Source organism: Schistocerca americana, chromosome 11, assembly GCF_021461395.2.
Source record: "Schistocerca americana isolate TAMUIC-IGC-003095 chromosome 11, iqSchAmer2.1, whole genome shotgun sequence".
Taxonomy (NCBI): Eukaryota; Metazoa; Arthropoda; class Insecta; order Orthoptera; family Acrididae; genus Schistocerca; species Schistocerca americana.
In genome coordinates this window covers 65,226,375-65,248,433 of record NC_060129.1, presented here as the reverse complement: position 1 = coordinate 65,248,433, position 22,059 = coordinate 65,226,375, and positions in this window count along the sequence as shown.

Sequence of the window (22,059 nt, the reverse complement as noted above, 5' to 3'; positions counted from 1 at the left end):
CGAGTCCTCAATGCAGTACTTGGTCATTTCTAGAAGAGCGTGAGTGGTACGAGATATGCGCAAATGAGTGTCACTGAATAATCCAAATGTGCGATCAGGACAACGTTTCCATATAATTATCCAGCCATGATAAACGCTTTTCTAAATATCTGACAGTGGTTTCTGTAGTGCATCCTTCAAACGGATATGTCTACCAGGTGAACGAATATTTAAAATGTTCCGCCATGTACAAATTAATTTTGATGAATTTAGCAGTGCTCTCTGAACTTTCAGTAAGATGTTTTCCCCCCCAAAGATAACAAATGTTGAACAGTCCTCTGATTGAAAATATTAAGCACAAGTTTGACGTTTTGTCGCTCTAGGTTATTTTTATAAAGAGACTTTAAATTAAGTTTTTTGGCAAAAATTTATTATCTGTGTACACTCCACGACATCAGCTTTTTAGCTGCAGCGAATTTCGCCTTAAGCAGTTGTGTACTTTCTGAAATAGTTTCAAACTGTGGGTACTTTACTGTCTTATCTGGATCTTCTTTATTGATCCAGTTGTATGTAACACATTTTAATATGTGAATGGAACGTAAAATATAAAAAGGGGTTGTAAACAATTGACAGTTAAGGAGGGGACGCAAAGAATGATGTGGTCCATCTGTTAATTGAATTTTTGTGAGTATCAGCACAGACTAATTAGTGGAGCAACACGATCTGATTCACAAAGAAATTGGAAGGTCTCTTTTGCATACAACACTTAATTGCCACCTAGTTGCTAACCTGCTGATTATGAAAATGCGAACAAATCTTATGCATTGTATTAGGATGGGGTAGAACAAGACAGTGTATGCTCCTTACCTACTCGTGTGTGTGTGGGGGGGGGGGGGGGGGGGGATGATATTGAAAAGAAAATACAACAAAACATAAAACTACATGGCGAGTATCTGTCATGCTTCTTTCAGACACCCATTAAACTCACTTGCTCACATAAAAAATTAATTTTGCTACTTTCTGTCTTATCAAAAAAATTTACCATATTTTTTAAATAATTGGTTATGAATAACAAGTAGTCTGTTACTGAACTATCATTGTTCTTTCTGGTGAAGTTATCCAAGTTACCTATAACGTCTATTAAGTCCTTTAATGCTTCTGTGCATGACCGATATTTTCTGGAGATTTACATATCCTGGGTCCATTCGATCCATTACGTCTAATTCGAGAATTTAACGGACAAAGAGTATTGAAATATTTTGTTTTACTGTTTCTCAGTATAACAGATGTGATCATTTTAACACATTTATTAAATTAAAAGGAGTACATCACAATCGTAAATAATTTTCGATAGATATATTACATTATAAAAACTGAAACGTAAGCCACTATTATTATCACAAACTGTTCTTATATTGGTGGTTATGATATTCATAAAGAACAAATCATTAAGCAAACAAGGATAACATTAATTTTTACAGTTGTTACGTACCACACTGCTACAGTCGTGGCACACGTTTTGTGCATTTACAGAACACTGTCTTGGTTTCTTTTGTGGCCTTTGAAGCAGGACACAATGAACACCTTCTCTTCTGATGGCTCACTGTGCTGTTGTTGTTACTACTGCTGTTTTGTGTTTTAGGAATTGTAATGAACTTTCCCATATCCAGGGATATAGGTTTCTGTAGAATGTGAGTAGGCAATCTTCTCGTCATAAACTATTGGAGCATCTCAACTGAAAGATCCTCAATGAAATGTCTCTTCTTGTGCAAAATCCCTTCGTGATTCAAGGGATGTTGCGTTCTGTAAATAATAAAGGCATTTAGAGCCCGTACATCAATTATGTTTTACCAGAGAGCAATTGGCCACCATTTAGTTGGCTGTTGCATGAATAATCACTGACTAGTTGGTTCATACATCCACACCATCCTTCCTTAATAAATTTTCAGATATAAAATTAAAGAAAATTTCGCAATCTCAGGGTCCACGTTTGGATACTGTTCATCTATAGATTTATCATGATGGTAATGGAAACGGAAATGTGGCCAGGGCCTCCCGTTGGGTGGATCGATTGCCTGGTTCAAGTGTTTCACCACTGTGACGACTTGCGTGCCGATGGGGATGAAAGGATGATGATGAGGACAACACAACAGCCAGTCCCTGAGCAGAGAAAATCTCCGATGCAGCAGGGAATCGAACCCGGGCCATTAAGTATGACATTCCATCGCACTGACCACTCAGCTACCAGGGGCGGACATGCATGGTACATAGGAGGACTACATACTTGTTTTTGTTTGGTGAAAAACGAAAAATCGTCATTTCTTTTGTAAATGCAAATAGGTTTGAATGTACTGCTCTGCTCCTATTTCGCTTCATCTCTTTTGGAATTTCTCTTTCATTTATCTACCCCTCCGCTGGTGTGCCCCAAGGTTCCGTCCTCTCCCCTCTTCTCTACCTTCTGTATACGGCGGACATGCCACAGCCTTCACCTCCCGCTCCCCTCCGCCAGTATGCCGATGACACTACCTTCCTTGCCCTCGCCCCCACCCAGCAACGCTCACAGCATCTTCTCCAATCCCATGTTGACTGGTTCACCACTTGGTGTAACCAATGGCTGCTCAAGGTCAATCCTTCCAAAACCCAGGCAATCATTGTAGGCAAAACCACCCCTTCCTTCCGCCTACTTGATTTTTATATCACCACCTATGGCCGTCCCATTCACCTCACCCCAACCCTCAAGTACCTTTGTGTCACCCTTGACTGTTGCATTTCCTGGAACCCCCATCTCTGGACGATCCAAACCAAGGCACGTTCCTGACTCCATCTCCTCAAACTCGTTTCTGGTGGCACATGGGGTCTGGACCCCTCCACCATCCTCCTCACTTATAAATCCGTCATCATGCCACCTGGATCACCACCCCCTCCTCCAATTCCTTGAACGCCACATGCTCCACCTCACCTATCACATCTGTCCTCCATCCGCCACATGGATCCTATACGACTTGATTCCCTTCCTGCACCTTCTCCTTTTCCTCAGATACGGATCCTTTACACCTCCTGCAAACTCGATCCCTCGAACCCACTTGTCTCTCCCATCTTCACCCGTCGCTGCCCGCTGCTGTACCTATATTCTTGCATCCCACCTGCATCTTCACACCGTCCATACCCTTTCCCAAGGTGGCTTCTGCCAACTCTTCTTCCCTGATGATCTCCTTGTCCTGTCCATCTACCCCTCCTACCAGCTCTGACTCTCCCCTCCCACTCCCCCTCTTTTTCCCCCCAGGCCTCCCTCTCTCCTTCCTCACCTTCCTTTCCACCCGCCTCCTTTCTCCCACATCTCCCGCCTCCACCCCTCTTCCTCGGCTTCCAACCACCCCTCTCTCCTCCCTCCACTCATCCTTTCTTTCCCACTGGCTCCATCCACCCTTTCCGCCCTCCTACCTCTCCATTTGACCTGGAGGCAGCCCCCCCCCCTTGTCAGTGTGAGTGCTTCGCTGATGATCGTCGCCAGTGTTTTAGGTGCTTCAGTGTCTCTCCATTTGTGTACAGTGTCTTCATCAGTGTTTTCTCCTACGTTCGTGTCTCTACCTGGACGTCTTCGTCTGTTTTGAACTGGTGCCGCCCTTCATTACAGTGTCTTCTGTCGAACGACTTTTGGTCACTTGTGCAGTATTCATCTTGTGTTTGCTATGTTTTTTATGTTTTCCATGCCGTCTGTGTCTTTTCGCCTAAGCACAGTGTATGTAGGCCGCTGCGGGCCCGCCTCAGCTGAGGCATGAAATTACAATTAAGAAAAAAAAAGATACATGTAACTTAGTGAACTTATCATTTCTGAGAACGCATGCTGTTACAGCATGATTACCTGTAAATACCACATTAATGCAATAAATGCTCAAAATGATGACCGTCAACCTCAATGCATTTGCCAATGTGTAACAACATTCCTCTCAACAGTGAGTAGTTCGCCTTCAATAATGTTCATAGATGCATTCACAATGTGTTGACGCATGTTGTCAGGCGTTGTCGGTGGATCACGATAGCAAATATCCTTCAACTTTCCCCAGAGAAAGGAATCCGGCGACGTCAGATCCGGTCAACGTGCGGGCCACGGTATGGTGCTTTGACGACCAATCCACCTGTCATGAAATATGCTATTCAGTACCGCTTCAACCGCACGTGAGCTATGTGCCGGACATCCATCACGTTGGAAGTACATCGCCATTCTGTCATGCAGTGAAACATCTTGTAGTAAGATCAGTAGAACATTACATAGGAAATCAGCATACATCGCACCATTTAGATTGCCATCGATGAAATGGGGGCCAATTACCCTTCCTCCCATAATGCCGCACCATACTTTAACCCGGCAAGGTCGCTGATGTTCCACTTGTCGCAGCCATCGTGGATTTCCCGTTGCCCAATAGTGCATATTATGCCGGTTTACGTTAGTGCTGTTGGTGGTTGTCATTTCTCTTGTGACCAGTGGCAGAACTGTACACAACGTTCAAAGTCGTCGCCATCCAATTCCTGGTGCATAGAAATATGGTACGGGTACAATCGATGTTGATGTAGCATTCTCAACACCGACGTTTTTGTGATTCCCGATTCTCGTGCATTTTGATTGCCACTGATGTGCGGATTAGCCGCGACAGCAGCCAAAACACCAACTTGGGCATCATCATTTGTTGCAGGTCGTAGCTGACGTTTCACATGTGGCTGAAATTTTCCTGCTTCCTTATATAACGTAATTATCCGGTGAACAGTCCGGACACTTGGATGATGTCGTCCAGGATACCGAGCAGCATACATAGCACACGCCCGTTGGGCATTTTGATCACAATAGCTCTACATCAACACCATACCGACCTTTTCCGAAATTGGTAAACAGTCCATAAAACACGGGTAATGTATAACGAAGCAAATACCGTCGTTACTGGCGGAATGTTACGTGATACCAAGTACTTATACGTTTGTGAATATTACAGCGCCATCTGTCACAAAGCGAAAAAAGTGGTCCAACTAAAACATTCGTATTTCTTTACGTCCTACACGAATATGTAATGAAAATGGGGGTTCCTATTTTTTAAAAACGCAGCAGATATCCGTTTGACCTATGGCAGCGCCAATCTAGTGGACCAATCATAGCGCCATCTGATTACCCCTTCAAGCTATACGAGTTTCGTTCTTTGTACTTTTTCCATTTGATACTTATGTCGTGAGATGTTTGGCCTGGTCACTATCAATGGACCACCCCGTGTATATGATCAGAATAACATATTAACAACTTTTAATGGCAAACAAGGGCAGATGTGAATCACAATTGTAAAATGTAGTAGGAGCATACTATGCTCATTTTCTGTTACTGGAAAATTACTGAATTAGCTGAAACCTAGCCACCAAAATTTTGTTTTATTCGAATACACACTTAAAGAAGGAGCACACAAATTAATGCAAATATTGTGGAATCTATTGATTTATGTCATGTCGTCAACGAGTAACAACACTTCATGACTCTTCAAAATAATTGAGAAATTCTTACACGTAATTTTCACACAGACAGACACAACAAAAAAAGCACACAAGCACATAAAGAAAGAAAGGGTATGGGAAGAAAAGGAATGTAATTAATTAAAAATATAAAAGTGACTTTATATTTCACCTCATAATATTAAATCCGTAACACTATTCTAAATGTCATTAAGAAATTAATGTGCACTTAAGTTACATTTTTTCATTGTTTTAAAAAGATTAATATTTACCTTCATAGTGGCGTCACTTCTCTTAGTATAATTATTTAATACAATATTTACACAACGGAGCAGTATGGAAGCACTGATAGATTCAAGACTATGTCTGTTTGTACATTGAAATCTACTAAACAAAACACTGGGAATATTACAGGATGCTACATCCAAGAGCACACACATTTAATTTGCTTGTTGCAGAAACAAAATTTCATGTTCTTTTACAATTTTTTGTAAAGTTAAACAAGCACAAGTTACATATGCCACTACATATTTTTGGGATATGCCAAGACTCCTCGATCCTTTGCCATTATCAAATGATAATCCTGCTTTACTTAATCTGAAATGAGAAATACTTTGAAATACTCACTGTGAGATTTTTCAGCACTTGGTGTGACCAATATCCTGATATGTAGTGCAAAAATGGCCAGGTGTCCTCCACTATCCCTTCAACGTCATTCTCATCTAGCACCACATTAAATAAATCTGGCACTGGGATCTTTTAACTCCTGGATTTGAAAAGTTGTCTCAGAAGTATCTGATTCCTTAATAACCACATGTACAACACCTTGAAACTGTAGTAGAAGGGAAAACATGGCACATACAGTCACACACAACAGATCGCCGTACAGCAATGAACTGAAAAGAACCCCCAAAACTTCACAAAAATCAGACACAAAACAACGCTGTGCATTGATCAGAAATTTCGTCTCTGAACAATGTGGAAGTTGTTCGAGCGCTAGACAACAAGAAGCGTGCGGTTAGTACGTCCTAACTACTGACTGCTTCTCTTTACTGCCTCTGGTAGTCTCACCCTGTGGCAGCGGTCGGCCATATAAATGGGTTATACTGAAACGCGGTGCGTGGCTTTTTAAACTTACTGGACCACCGAATGCTAATGCAAATAAGCACTCGGATATTTTCTTTTAAAGTGAATTATTTAGGCAACGAAGTGGGAAATAAATTAATTACAATTAATTAATGAAATTATTAACTTGTTGCACAGCAACCATTTACAACTCAGTACTCTCATAAAATGGATGCTGAAATTAATTTACTCAAATGCGTGATCAGCCTGAATGAAAGCAGTTAGTTAAACTAAAACATAATTCTTTAGAATCTAATTGAAATTCAGAGTTTGGGCTTGCAAGAATACTGCGCTTTGGTAACGACAGATTGGGTGTACCAAAATCGATTTCGGAGGGTGTGGCTACGTTGATGGACACACATGAAGCATAAACGCAATTTAGTTTAAGCACAAACACAAGTTAAACACTATACAATAAAAAGATTGTAATAACACTGGCCGTTGCCTAAGTTAAATTTAACACTGTTTCAAATGGTTAAATGGTGATGGACCACATGAAGGGGGAGGTATGTGAAAATTCTTGGAAGGGGAACGAATAAATGCACGTACTTACGTAAGATCCATACTAATGAACGATGATCAAGACGTATTACACCTACACCAAAGACTCAGGGAAAAAGATTCGTGCCTTCCGAAGTAGTAACCTTTCGACAATACAGTTGCTTAAACATTCACAGACAAATAAAACCGATGCAAGGGGGGAATGGGGGGGGGGACATACTAGAGTTAAAAAAAAGATCACATTTACGAGGAGTCTGAATATTTTCACAAAACGGTTAAATTACACGCGCGACGGGCAAGGAGACAAAATGAACCACAAAAAATTTGTCCCTCGGTGGACACAGAGAGCTGAGGGCTCAACTGCCCTGTCCAAGCACCTAGTTCAGACTAACAAAGCAACCATTTGAAATTTCACACAGTAAAATACTCTAAAATCCATTAATTACACAGAGAATTCAACAGAAACTAAATTCATTCAAGGGAACACGACTGATCACTGAAAAATACGGTAGACGAGTTCGCGCCATGTGGTGCGAAGCATAAAGGTAAATTTATCAAATCACAGGTGAATCCGAAAGCACTCAAACTGCTGTAATAAATGAAAACATTCACACGAGAATGTAACCATGCACACCTACACACTTAGGAAACTCTTCTGCAAAGTAATGTCAGCATTACTAGATGGGAAGTCTTTGCACATTAGAAGGTCTGGTAGCACAAAGAACGTACCAGAAGACACTTATTAAAACAGCTAAATTGCACCATGGTCTGTCCTGCGTAAACTGTGGATCATATAATGCACCTATCGCTGCAATAAAGGGAGAACTATACTACTTGAGCTAGCCTCAAGAGTTACACATCTCACTCTAAGTTCAGTCTTAAGCTACAGACCACACTCACCGACTGCCCAGCGTTAAGTGCTTAAGCACCCCCCAGAACAACGAATCTCCACAGGTAGCCAGAACAGACCAAAGGGGTTGCTTCCGGTACCAACCTACCCACTGTTGATAAACACGACTCAGAAGGCGCAAGCCTCTTTCCTTTGACTGAACACCCAAAATTGGCCAGACTGACCACAGCACACAGCAAGTTCCATACTACTGGCTACCAAAGGAAACACGAAAAATACATACACATGCACTTTCACACGGGCAGTAATGAGAAGGATGGAAATCTGGGAGCATTCATTCATATTTAGTGTAAATCTAATTGAGGGCTTGCATATGAACAATTACATAATATTAGTACTTTAATACCGATGCAGTACACAGAGACCTTTCAATGGTGCGAGGTCAGATCCCAGTTGCCTTGCAAAACTATTGCGGAACCGTCGTGCCTTCACAGTCAAATGACGGACCTCTCTCTCTCTCTCTCTCTCTATCTCTGATGTCACACACGGTCGCCCCTACTCTGGCCTTCGGGATACAGTTTCGATCTCTACGAACTGCCAGCTGTTTGTTGCTTTAATTTGGGGCACCAGTGTACTTCAAAATGAAAATGTTAACGACTATCGTTTAAAAGTCCATACCTCCAACTTTTCCGCAAGGTATCTAAACCTGTCCAAAACTAATTATCTTCCGAATTAATTTTTTGTCGAACTTACTGTTAGATCCTGAACTTTCCCATTATAATTTTGTTAATAATTTTTTATGTTCCACTTGACGTGCAGTATTTTTTAATTAAGTAGCTAATAAGATAGCTCAGTATTTTGCGGATTATAAAATATTTTAAGCAAGATGGCTGCCGTCAATAATGAGTAGTGTAGAACATATTTCTCACAGTCGAAGCTGTATATGGACCTAGCACAACTGAGGTCAGGCAGTCTGCGGCTGATGGTAAATGGAGCAACACCTGTGTCTCTTGTCGTGAGCTGTGTGCTGCAGTCCGATAACTAACATAATGAAATATTCGCGTACATTGTGTACAGTTCGTTTTCTTCACTCGTGGGCTTCATTCGTGACTTTTCTGACAGTAATTAATAATTAATTCTGAGCGAGAACTTTTTACACATTGATCATTGACTCCTATGAACAATCACCACTTAGCAGGGCAGTGTTAAGGGACTTGATTATTGTTTTGCACTATCTTAATTGTTCAGAGTTCCTTAAAAGTGTATGAGGGCAGTGACATGGTGAACTGATACGTTAAATTTTTGTCACATAAGAATTGTTCCTCCGCCCGCTGGGGCCGAGTCCTTCTAGAAGCTTCAGCCCGTAACCAAGCTGCTGCTACGGTCGCAGGTTCGAATCCTGCCTCGGGCATGGCTGTGTGTGATGTCCTTAGGTTAGTTACATTTAAGTAGTTCTAAGTCTAGGGGACTGATGATTACAGATTTTATGTCCCATAGTGCTACGAGCCATTTGAACCATTTTTCAATTGTTTCACCCACTGGACCGTTCTGTGTTATTACTAACACCAGGACAATTTAACAATATGGGAGACAGTGTAGTAGGTAGTAGTCTGCTTTGCTTTTGAGACACAAATCTGGCCATATCGGTGAATAATTTTCAGTGAGAGCGCAATTAAAGTGTTTTAAATCTACGTCCAATGTCCACCAAAATACCGCTGTAGACTATTAGTAGGACTAACATCTTTCAGCCAATTCTGGAGAGGCACAGCTACCGAGAAAAACAGTAGAGACTTATGCAGAAGGAAGCAGGATCGTTCTACACTCTTGCGAATTATTCAAAAATTGCTGTAGGTTCAATAACAAACAAGCCGAAATATTCATTCTAAGACTCTAGTTAGCCACGAATTTAAATAGTGCTGTAGGCTTACTACAAATTTTCTTCTACGTACAATGGCATGGCAGAAAGTTTGAAACCCGGGTACTTGGTGATATGGCAGGAAACCTGTTACTCGAATGAAAATTCTAAATAAGATATTTGAAGAAAATACGTCTGGACGAAGTGGACAGAGGGAAGCTGCAAGGAGATATGACATTCCAACACAGACCATTTGGGAACAAATTGAGAAGGAAGAGCAACTGCAAGGCTGGAAGGCCCACCACTCTTACCGAAATTGGAGAAAGATCGTTTGTTGATCACTGTATCAGTATTAGTGATGTGGGTCTTCCAATACCAGTCTTTGACTTGAGATGCATGATTAAGTTGTATCTTGATACCTGTATAAGAAAAGTTTACTGCCTTGCTGATAATATGCTTTCGATGGGCCTGGGGAAAGGTAATTTCTAGGGACATAATTCTGAACTGTCTCACAAAATTACAGTCTGTATTTCAAGGAAGGCTGCTGCTGTAAATGAGAATGTAATAAATAACTTTTTGGAGAAATACAAAGCCGAGGTTGACGGCGTTCCTTTTCAAATGTTTCCAGTTTTGTTGAAACTGGGTTTCGTAACATACTTGCGATATAAAGCCCTTGTTTCGTCGGACATGTCGACGTCCTGAGAAAACTGAGGACACCTCAAAACCGTGCATCACTCTCATGTTGTTTGGGAAGGCAGCACGAGAATTCCTTCCCCCTTATCTTATTAATAAGGGTAAGCCAAAATGGACTGACTGTATTCACAGTTCACCTCCTGGAATGCAAATGAACACATTGGAGTGAGTGGCTAGAACAGAGTGTGTTTGACAGTTGGTTTCAGACTTACTTCCTCCTGTTTGCCTAAGAGAAAGGAGGACAGAGAGTAATTATTAGAGATAAACCTTCTTCTCACATCTTAATGAAAACTATGCGACTGTTTGAGGAAAACAACATAAATTTCATCTGCATTCCACTGAACGGTACTAGTCTTATGCACTCTTTAGATGTGCCTTTTTTTTCTTCTCTGAAGAATAACTGGAGAGAGATTCTTTATCAATGGATGCACATTGCAGATGGAAAAAAGAAACATCGTTTTCCGAAGGGTGTATTTAGTGGCCCACAGTCGAAGATTTTTTAGATGAACAGAGAAAATTTAATGAAAGGATTGAGAAATGTCAAATACGCTGGAAGTGTGATAGTGCTAAAAATAAGTCTTGTGTTATGAGAAGTGTGGAAACTGAATTCAGTAAAAATTTGGAGAAGGCGAGAAAGACAGTCAGACTTCAATGCGAAGATCGTCAAAACGTATATGTTCCAAATAGAGCCAGGGATGGTATGGACGTTGTTTCAGGGTGGGGTACGCATTAAAAGAACAATCATCTTTCATAACCATCTGTTTTTATGTAATTTAAAGTATGTTTTAACTAGGTTGGACTTTGACAGAACAGGGGTTTTGTGCTGTCAGCCTGCCCTTTACTGGGCAACCAAAGTATCAGCAAAGAGGTCTACATTGTTGCATACAGGTTGTAATGGTTCATTATTTATGTGACCATGAAAGGTCTCTGTTGGATACCTTACATGTTAATTTCTTAAATCCCCTTCTGAATTTACTGTGGTGTTTCTGACTCCTTCTGGGAGGAGACTGAGCAGTGAAACGTGTTTCTTTTACACATAAACAAGAACGATCTGTCACACTACTACACTTTGAAACACAATTTATATGTAATTCATGCCACGCAGTCTCATATGGAACCTACATGCGCTTTTTTTATATAGTGTATACAATAAGATACTGTCATCCCCCTTCCCTTCTGTGTGAATGGATGAAGGAGCAAATGTATTTCTAGTTGCATGCTTGATGGTAGCAGACAAGCCTGTCTGCTAGAGAACAGTAGGACCAACGTCGGAACAGGTAGCTACGCTTTCTAAAAGCAAAGAAGTTTCTATTCTTAGTATGGTCCTGTCCGTCCCTTGTCATGTTGGTATAGGAAGCTGCCTCTCTGGTCACTTCCGTTTGTATATGTAATGCACCCTCGGCAGGGGCCCACAGGAGTCTCTCCGTGGTGAGCGTCCGAAGTGGTAAGATCTCCGGCTAAGCGCGTCTCTGCTAAGTCTGTAGGACAATGGATTTCTTAACTTCAGCCTAACTGAAAATTTAATCACCTTTGTTTCAGGTTTAGATCTAAAATATCTTATGTTATCTTAAATTTGCAATGCAGTGTAATTCGAGTGTGAAGTTCAGAATATTTTGCAGTAGTTTCTTAGTCACTACTCTGTAAGCAAAGTGGAACCACGTGTTGACGATCTGTAGCTCTAAGATCATCAGTCTTAAATGTGAATGTGCGTGAGATTATAATGTCTCGTCTTGAAAACATTTTTGCAATATAGCAACTTCTCTTTATGTTCAACCCACGTGGCGTGTACTTTGTGAGACCAGTACCACGTGCTTATATAGTTGTTTGACCCATCAGGTTAATAGTATGACGATAGTAACCAGTTCAAGGTTTTTCTTTTCGATGTAATTTATTGTATTTCTCAAAATTATTGTGGAGTTACACCCTTTGTGTAAACTAAGTTGACCACGTGAAGCATGTGGTGTAATCATTGAAGTAGCCCTCAGCTATTCTTTTCGAGAAGATTTCACAGACAATTAGTATGAATTTAGTATACCAGTGAGTGTAATTTCATGGCGGACAGGACTGCGCTACGACCATAACTTCTTTGGGTGAAAATTTAATCAATTGGTTGTGCTTCATTTCGTCTTGCATATGTTTCAACGTTCTTCGTGTGTTATTTTATGAATGCAGTGCTGTATGCAGTCTCCCAGTCTTGGCTCTATATTTGATGTGCTCAAACTCACATTTTCACAATCCTAAATAAGGCACCAGTTTAGTTATGAATCAAGTTTAATATGCTGAAATTTTAACGGAACAATGATAAATGTTAATATAAATGACCACATGCAAACTGATTTATTTCTTTTTATTTAAATTCTCTTTTTATATACAGTACATATCACCGGTTGTCTTAAGATGACTATTAAAAGATTATAATTAATGTTAGTCTGGTTGGGAATTTGGTAAGCTAGACTGGATACCTGGTGAAACAGTTGCTCAGTAATGAAAGGTTAACTTCCCCAGATAGCTCACAGCTTTTAACCCGCTTTTATTGCCTTGAATATCGGCACCGCTTCCAGAACAACTTATTGCATCAACATTACGTCCATTACGGCATTCCAACCGCAGTTCTCGATACCACTAATATCGTACTACTTTTCTGCGAAGTAACAGACATGTTTTTGTGGCAGTATTCACACTTGGTTTTATTGATGTATAGGTACTCCAATGTATGGATATATCACAGTGATATGGTTTTTGTGTGTATTCCTTTCTGTGAGACTGTCATAATATTTGACTTACTTGTAACCGTTTCGGCGAAAATGCACACAGAGCAGTCTGTGTTTCACTTTGCAGAAGTTAAGCTGATATTTCGCTTTGTAAAAGAACAGTCAAGTCTTGTGTTTGGTTAAAGTGGAAATTAAATGTATGGAGATTGATACAAAACTGTTGTCTTGGTGATGTGACAATTGAGAAGAACTATACGTGAATTTACAAGAAGTCAAATAAAGCTGCGAATCGTGAACACCAAGTCAAAAATTATTTCTACCATATCATTTTCCGATCTTGGATTGTTTGATCATTAAGAATTTCCTGGAACACGCATTTGTTAGATCCTGAAATATTGCTAAAATACAGATCTGGACCTTCTAGCAGTCAAAGTGGAATCACCCTAGAATCAACAAGATGAGCCATAGCAACTTCGACGATATCAACATGGGAATCCATTCAAGATAAGTGCCAAAATTAATGACTTTTTTACAGTGACTACATTATTTCCATTACGACGATACCATCCACAGTCAATAACTTTGTTGTTGCCCAATGAAGCGAACATATGCTGCGTGAGCAACATTATTAATCTGATTTCTAACATACTTTGCAAGTGGTGGTATTGTTAGAAGGTGTTAGTACTACTTAGATAACCAACACGTACTGGTGTGAGCAAGGGACCGGCTACTGCTCTGCCATCTCTTGGCGACGCCCCGCAACAGCTGTGTGGGGCGCCGTCCGCCGACCGGTAGCAACAGACAGCTGGCAATCGCATTTATTTCCATTTTTGACGTCTTGTCGAATAGTATCTGAAGTAACGTTAATCTCAACAACTGTATATACTTTGTTCTGTAACGACGTTGATGTAAATAAACGAATATTTACAATACTTCTTCCAAGAATGTGTAATACTCGTTCTCTTGGTCTGTGGCAAATGCTATACAGTTTACAGTAACTTCAATATGAGCCGATCAGAGGGTTGGATCCCCTCAGTCGACGTCGTCAGGTTGCAACGCCTGGGCTGCTCTCAGGTTGTAATCTCCGTCTTCGGCGGTTGTGTCTGTCTGTCTGTCTGTCTGTCTGCCTGCCTGCCCGTCGCTTCCTGCTGTCGCTGTCCGTCCGTCCGTCCGTCCGTCCGTCTGCCTGCCTGTTCGCTGCCGTCTGCTGTCCGTCCGTCCGTCTGTTCGTCGCCGCCGCCAGCCGGTGCCCGCCGCCGCCGGTGCCCGCCACCGCCGCCGCCGCCGGTGCCCGCCGCCGCCGCCGCCGCCATCCGGGGCCCGCCGCCGCCGCCGCCGTCCTGACCCTGGTCTACGGCCGTCTTCATCCGTCTTCGTCTTTGTCTGTCCCCAGTTTCTGTCCTCTCCTCTTCGTTCTGTTCGTTCTTGTTTCTCTCTCCCGTCATGTCCGCCCCCACCACCACTGTCACTACTACCACCACCGCCTTTGTCTATACCTCCCCTTCCGCCGCCTCCACCACTATAACTTGGTGTGCCCAGTCCCACCCCCCTCCTTCCATTCCACCTCTCCTCACTCACCCTTCACCCTCTATCTTTGTCGCCCCCTCTCCCGCTTCTTCCTCCCGCTCCTCTCGTTCTGATCCCTTCCCCCCACTCCCCCAGCCTGTCACTGCAGCTCCGGCTCGGGTGGTGGCCCGTCGGGCCACTGCCCACGCTCAGCTCTCCCCGTCACCTTCGCCATCACCGCCGCCACTGCCACCGTCATCGTCATCGTCGCCGTCGCCTTCGCCTTCACCGTCACCGTCACCGTCACCATCTCCGGCGCCGACTCCGGCCCCGGGACCTGCCCCTCCCCGCCACATTCCCATTGTTCCCATCCCCCACACCTCCTCCACCGCCGTAAAGCGCCCCAGTGGCACTCCTGCTTCCTCTGCTTCCAAAAAGGCTGCGCCTCGTCCTCCTTCCCCCACCCATGATGCCATGGAAGTCTCCCCGCCTGTCCCTGCCCCCTCATCCTCCTCCTCTCCCCCTTCCTCCTACCGCTACCTCCTCTCCCGTCCTGATCCCTCTCTCCTTGAAGCCCGGAACCTCACCCTCTTCCTTCGCCAGCATTGTCCTGGTGCCCCCATCTCCCTCCTCACTCCTCGCCGAGATTCGGTCCTCATCTCCTCCCCCAGCCCAACCCTCCACATATACCTCCTTTCCCGCATCCCTGTCACCCGCTTTGGCCCTCATGCCTCTCTCACCCCTGCTCCTTCACCACCTCCCTCCCGCCAACCCCAACCTCCGCGTCGCCCGCCAACTCTCACCGCCGTGATCACTCGGCTTAGTCCAGTGATCACGGAGGAGGAGGTGTTGGCGGAGCTCAAGGCGCATCCCCATTTGGAGGTGTGTGCGGTTCGCCGCATACATAATGCTGCCGGCCCCACCCGCCTTCTGCGGGTTTTTTCTGAGCACGCCCCCTCCATTGGCCGTCTCCTGAAGGAGGGTGCCCTCCTTTTTAACCAGCGGTACAAGGTCGACCCCTCCCGTTCCCCTCCTCAATCCCTGCGCTGCCAGAGGTGTCTGCGCTATACCGCGCACCCCACAGCTGAGTGCCGTGAGGCCCCCACCTGCCCGCATTGTCGGCAAGCGCACTTCCTCAGGCAGTGCCCTAACCTCCAATCCCCTCCTTCCTGCAATACCTGCAATCTCCCCCATCCCACCTACTCCCAAAAGTGTAAAGCCCGACCCCCTCCAACCACTCCTGAACTCACCGTCCCTGTCTGTCCCCTGGACGCCCCCACCCCTCCTGGCAATTCCCTTCGTCCCCCCCCCACCGCTGAGGACATCATCAGGTTCCTTACCATCGTCCTCCAGAATGTTCATCCCTTTCAGCGCCCACACACCCTCCAACAGATCTCCCTCGCCGCCCGTTCCATATTCCAACTCAAGATGTACGCCACCTACTCCAACAACCAGGCCCATTTCACCTTCCCCCGCCTCGACACCCTCGTCTAAATCCCTATCATGGCGTGACAGCAACGTATCCTTTTCAACAACATCCGCTCCCTACCCGCCAACAGGAACCTCTTCCTGCACACCCTTGCCACCCACCGCGTGGATGCCTTCCTCCTTAATGAAACCTTCCTCCAACCCCACCACACCATTCACACTTCGCCCTACCTCCTCCACCGCTCCGATAATCCCCTCCCAATTGCGCGTGGCGGAGTTGCCATTGGTCACCACCGCCAGATCCCCGTTCGGCTCCAACCTCTCCTTCCCGACCCCACCGAACACCTGATCCTTAGTCTCTCCTTCCCCGGTCTTACCGTTACCTGCGCCACCATCTATGTCCGCCCCAACGCTCCTATTCCCTTCGACTTCCTCTCCCACGTCGATCGTACCTTTTCCTCCTACGTGATCGCCGCCGACCTCAACATCCATAGTCGTTCCGCTGCCCAGTTCCGGCGGTGGCATCGGTTCCTCTCCACCCTTCAAGGTGACCTCGTCCCCATCCCCCGGCATACCCGTCCTGAATCCAACTCCACTCCTGATGTTATCCTCTCCTCCCCCAACCTCCTTGGCCGCATAACGGTGGATGTCCTGGAGCCTATTGGTAGCGACCATCTCCCTGTCCTCCTCACCGTTTCAGACGGTCGTCGCCCTCGCCCCGACCCTCGTACTGACCCTCCCCCTAAGTATGTCCATGACTATTCCCGAGCCGACTGGAATGCCTACCGGGGTACCCTTTCCACCCAGGTCGATAGCCACCCTCTCACCTACCACCACCCTGACGATGTCACCCATGCCGCCTCCTTTCTCCAGCAGACCTTGTCTGAGGCCGTGGAGGCCCACGTTCCTACTGTCGCCATCCACCCCCACCGTCCTACCTTACCCCCACAGGCCGTTCTCCTCCTCCGTGAATCCCGTCGTCTCTACCGTGCCTTCCTCCGCACGCGTGACCCGGACACACTACGACGCCACCGGCAACTCCAGCGACACGTTCGTAATTTGCTCGCGGCTAAGAAACGCCGGGACTGGCGACAGACATGCACCCGTTTAAATGCAACCCTACCAATCAACTCGTCCAAGTTCTGGTCGGCCTTCCGTCGCCTTACCGGAACTAAACCCTCCCCCTACTATCCTCTTCTCCACGATGATCACCCCTTCCCTGACACCCTTAGTAAGGCCAATCACTTTTCCTCCTACCTCTCCGATGTCTTCTCCATCCCCGACGATCCCCAGTTCGATTACTCCCTCTTCCCGGATATCCGCGATCAAACTGACCCCTCTGTCCCTCCCCTCGCTCCTGGTTTCCAGTACTTGGACAACATTACACACACGGAACTCAATGCCCCTATCACTACACAGGATCTCATTCATACACTCCGCACCAAACGCAACACCGCTCCTGGTTACGATCGTGCCACCTACCGTCACCTTCGTGAAGCTCCTGTCTCTTTCCTCTCCACCCTGGCCAGGCTCTACAATGTAGTCCTGCCCACCGGTTACTACCCCGACCTGTGGAAAACCTCCCGTATCCTCATGTTCCTTAAACCTGGCAAACCGCCGTCCGCCGTCTCCTCCTACCGTCCCATCAGCCTTACCTCGGTCTTCAGCAAGGACCTGGGATCTATCCTCACCCGCCGCATCCCCCAGCATCTCCGCCAGCACCGCCTCCTTCCCGTCACCCAGTGTGGCTTTCGGCCATCCTTCTCTTCCGACGATCTTCTCCTTCACCTCACTCATCTCCTTTCCGAACAGCTTAATTCCCGTCGCTCCGCAATCTTCCTCTCCCTTGACCTCGAACGCGCTTATGACCACGTCTGGCTTTCCGGTCTCCTCTTCAAGCTCCAAACCTTTGCCCTTCCCATTAACTACGTCCGTCTGATCGGTTCCTTTCTCTCCCGCCGTCCTTCCTATGTCACCATCCATCACACAGATTCCTACACCTTTTTCCCCTCCGCCGGTGTGCCCCAAGGCTCCGTCCTCTCCCCCCTTCTGTACCTTTTGTACACGGCGGACATGCCGCCGCCGTCGCCCCCCGTCCACCTCCTCCAGTTTGCCGATGACACCGCCTTCCTCGCCCTTGCCCCCACCCTGCAACGCTCCCAACGCCTTCTCCAATCCCATCTTGACCGATTCACCGCTTGGTGTAACCAGTGGTTGCTCAAGGTCAATCCTTCGAAAACCCAGGCGATCATTGTAGGCAAAACCACCCCTTCCTTCCGCCTCCTTGATTTCTATCTCACCGTCTATGGCCGTCCCATCGCCCTCACTCCCACCCATAAGTACCTTGGCATCACCCTCGACCGTCGCCTCTCCTGGACTCCCCATCTCCATACAATGCAAGCCAAGGCACGTTCCCGACTCCGTCTCCTCAAGTTCCTTTCCGGCCGTACGTGGGGTCTGGACCCTTACACAATCCTCCACACCTATAAATCCCTCATCCGCCCTATCCTTTGTTATGCCCATCCAGCCTGGATCTCCGCCCCCCCTACCTTTTATAAATCCCTCCAAATCCTTGAACGCCATGCTCTCCGCCTCGCCTATCGCATCCGTCTTCCCTCCCCCACGCGGATCCTGTATGATCTCATCCCCTTCCCCCACCTCCTCCTTTTCCTTGAAAGGATACGGATCCTGTACACCTCCCGTAAACTCGATTCTCCTCACCCGCTCGTCTCCCCAATCCTCTCCCATCCCCGCCCGCTGCCGCGCCTGTATTCCCACGTCCCGCCCGGTCTCCATCTCTCCACCCTCCTTACTCTCTCCCAAGGTGGCTTCCGCCAGCTCCCCCTCCTCCCCTCCATCTACCCCTCCTATCAACTTTGACCCTGCCCCACCACCCACTTCCGGTGTCCTTTCCTTTAGGCACCCTCCCTCCCTCCCTTCTCTTCCCCTCCCTCCCCTTCTCTTTCCTTTTCCCCCATCCCCTCCCTCCGCCACTCTTCCCCCCGGGCTTCCCCTCCCCCTTCCTCCCTCCCCCTTTCTCCCCTGCCCGTGGCATCTCTGCTCTCCCCTCTCCCTCTCCCACTCCCCTTCCTCCTCCTCCTCTCTTGGCAGGTCCCCGGACTCGCACACGCATAGTGAACATTCGCGCGCCGGAGATCATCGCCATCAGTGTCTAGTGTGTGTGCTTCGTTTTGTGTTTCGTGTAGTTACAACTCAACTGTTCACACGTGCCATCGCAGTTCTCCGTGTTTTGTGCGCCGTATCAACAAGTGTTAGTGTTTTTATCGTCCAACGTGAACGGCTTCTTGTTTTTTGTTTTTTTGTAACTACTTTCTTTGCCCGCCATTTTTTGTATTTTCTGTGTCACCTCTCTCATATTATTGTACCCCATAAGGCTGAAGAGCGGCGTATTAAGCTGCTGCCAGCCCGCCTTGTATGAGGTGCTGAAAATTACAATAAAGGAAAAAAAAAAAAAAAACAATATGAACCATAGTTGGGTCCTGCATAACTACCAATTTTTGGCAGGCACAGATAGAGTAAAAATCTGTGCCTCGCAATGTATGTGATTGATGATCTTACTTCGACAGGTTGTCACTTCCCTCGGTAACTGTGATTTCATAAAATATATTACAAGATTTATGTAATTTTTGAATAAAGCTGGAGCAGAGCATGTTCGGTATCGGAACTTGGAGCGTAATTTGATGAATGGAGAACTTCGGCCCATTAACATAATTTTCGTTTTAGGGCGAGGCTGGAACTACACAACCAGGCAACCCGACGTCGCCTTTAACTCTGGACAGCCATGCCTGCAGAAGACAGCAGGGGGCTCAACCCACACCCTCTCACTGCTGCAAATCAGCATCAGCGCAAGAGCGTTTACTTCTTTCCCGAAAGTGTAACGACTTTGTTCTCGACTATCAACCGGAGTGCCATTTACGAAGAAATGGTGCCGCTCTTTATCATTTAAAAGAAACTGTGCCGTTGCCGTATGCTAAGGTGCAAAATGCATGTTAAGCTAGTTACAGTACACTGTGAATTCCTTCTATTCTCCTGGAGGTCGTATGCAAACTTTTACTACTTGTTAAGAAAAGCGTTTTGACAGAAACAGACACCTTAGTATGTAAATTACACTAACAGAGTTACTGTGACCGTGATATCTACACTAAAATTTAGTAGATAAGACGTCGTAATTATTCTGGTGATCGTAAGTTTAATTACTTCGACAAAAATGTGGTTCACTCGGACATAAATTACTCATTCACACAGTGAAAGATAAATTATGTTCTACTATAATTTTAAAAAAAACAGCTTAAAATATTTAACGAAAATTACGAAAAGAGATTATAATAGACTTACAAATAATAATAAATAAAATAAAATAAAAAAGAAAACAATAAAAATAAATAATGGAAATATAGTAGAAAAAAGAATATAAAATAAAAATATCTGCACTCGATATTGCCGTTTTGATATAAATATATCGATATATCGGCGTTCAATTTCAAGTCATTGAAACTCGATATATTTTGGAAAAGATATCGATATTTTAGGAACAGATCTAGATTTTATGGACGCACTCCCTTACTGTTTGGCAGCTAGAGCGATTCTAGCGCCCTGAGGGGTGAGAAAGCAATCACATGCGTCTTAAGGATAATGTTTGTTTTTACTTATTTTCTGCTTAATTCAGGAAACAGTTGTCACATTTTTTAGTTTCATGCATTAGGAAGATATCAAGAGACCTGAAGTATCATTAAATACATGTGGAAACAGCCGAACCACACTGATTCAATGATATAAACTATAACATATTTATTAAGAAATTCTTTCGAATAGGTGTATTTGCAGCGTACTCCGCTGAAAGAAAGAGAATGTAAACACAAATGTCATGCCTGGGTAGCATATGTGTCTGTTGTTATTATGTAGGTACTTTCCAAGACACTTAAAATTTTATGGAATTTAGTGATTCGCCCTTTCCACCACCTCACTCGACATTCCTATTCCACAAGTACTTTTGTAAATGTAATTACTTTTGCTTCAAAAGCTCACGTGTTGAAGATTCTTGCCGTTCGTGGCCCAGGTTTAGCAAATAATTCTTGAAATGAATTGTTGCGTGTCGAGAAAGAGTTTTGTTACTTTTGACGATTTACTATTACGTCTGCGTGGTTTTCCCTTAAGCCACAGTTGTGGGACCTTGTATGCTCCGTTAAATAATGTAGGAATTACATTCCATGTAGGTCCCCTACTTTCCAGAATTACTGATATAGCTGGAAGCGTCGCGAATAAAACTCTGCTTTTTTGTGTAGATATAAGACGTATCTCTGCAGAAGGTCAGGTCTTCGGGAGTTTACTAGCACTTTCTTGTTACAGGAGAATCGTAAATAAACTGCCCTGTAATGTAGCGCTTCATACCGCCGAGGGTTCTTACCTCAGAAACTCCCAATGGCAGCCCCATCAGATTTGGTGGCTCAGTGGATAGCCCGTCTAAAAATGAATACAGATCAAGCATGGAAACAGGAAGAAAGTGTTCTGAACTGTGAAAAAAGAAAAAAATACAAACAGTGAACGGACAAGTGCAATATTGATCTGAATAGCCACGGTGTCATGGTTAAGTGGTCATGGTGTTGGACTATCAAGTAAAAGGGGCATGTTCAAAATTCTCTCGTGCCATTTACTTTTGTTTCTTTTTTTCACAACATTATGAACTGTCCGTCCCGTCAATGTTTCTTCTCTTTCTGCTGGCTAAGCAGTTGTCATACTATACGTTGGTTGTAGAATAGTCTATGAGTCATGTGGTAAGAATACGTTACCGTGTGAATGTGATCACTTCCAAAGAAATGCTGAAAATATATTAATTTGTCTCATAAGCTGCAACAAATGAACGCAACAGTTGTCACATAGTTTCTCTGTGCTCTGTCAAAACATAC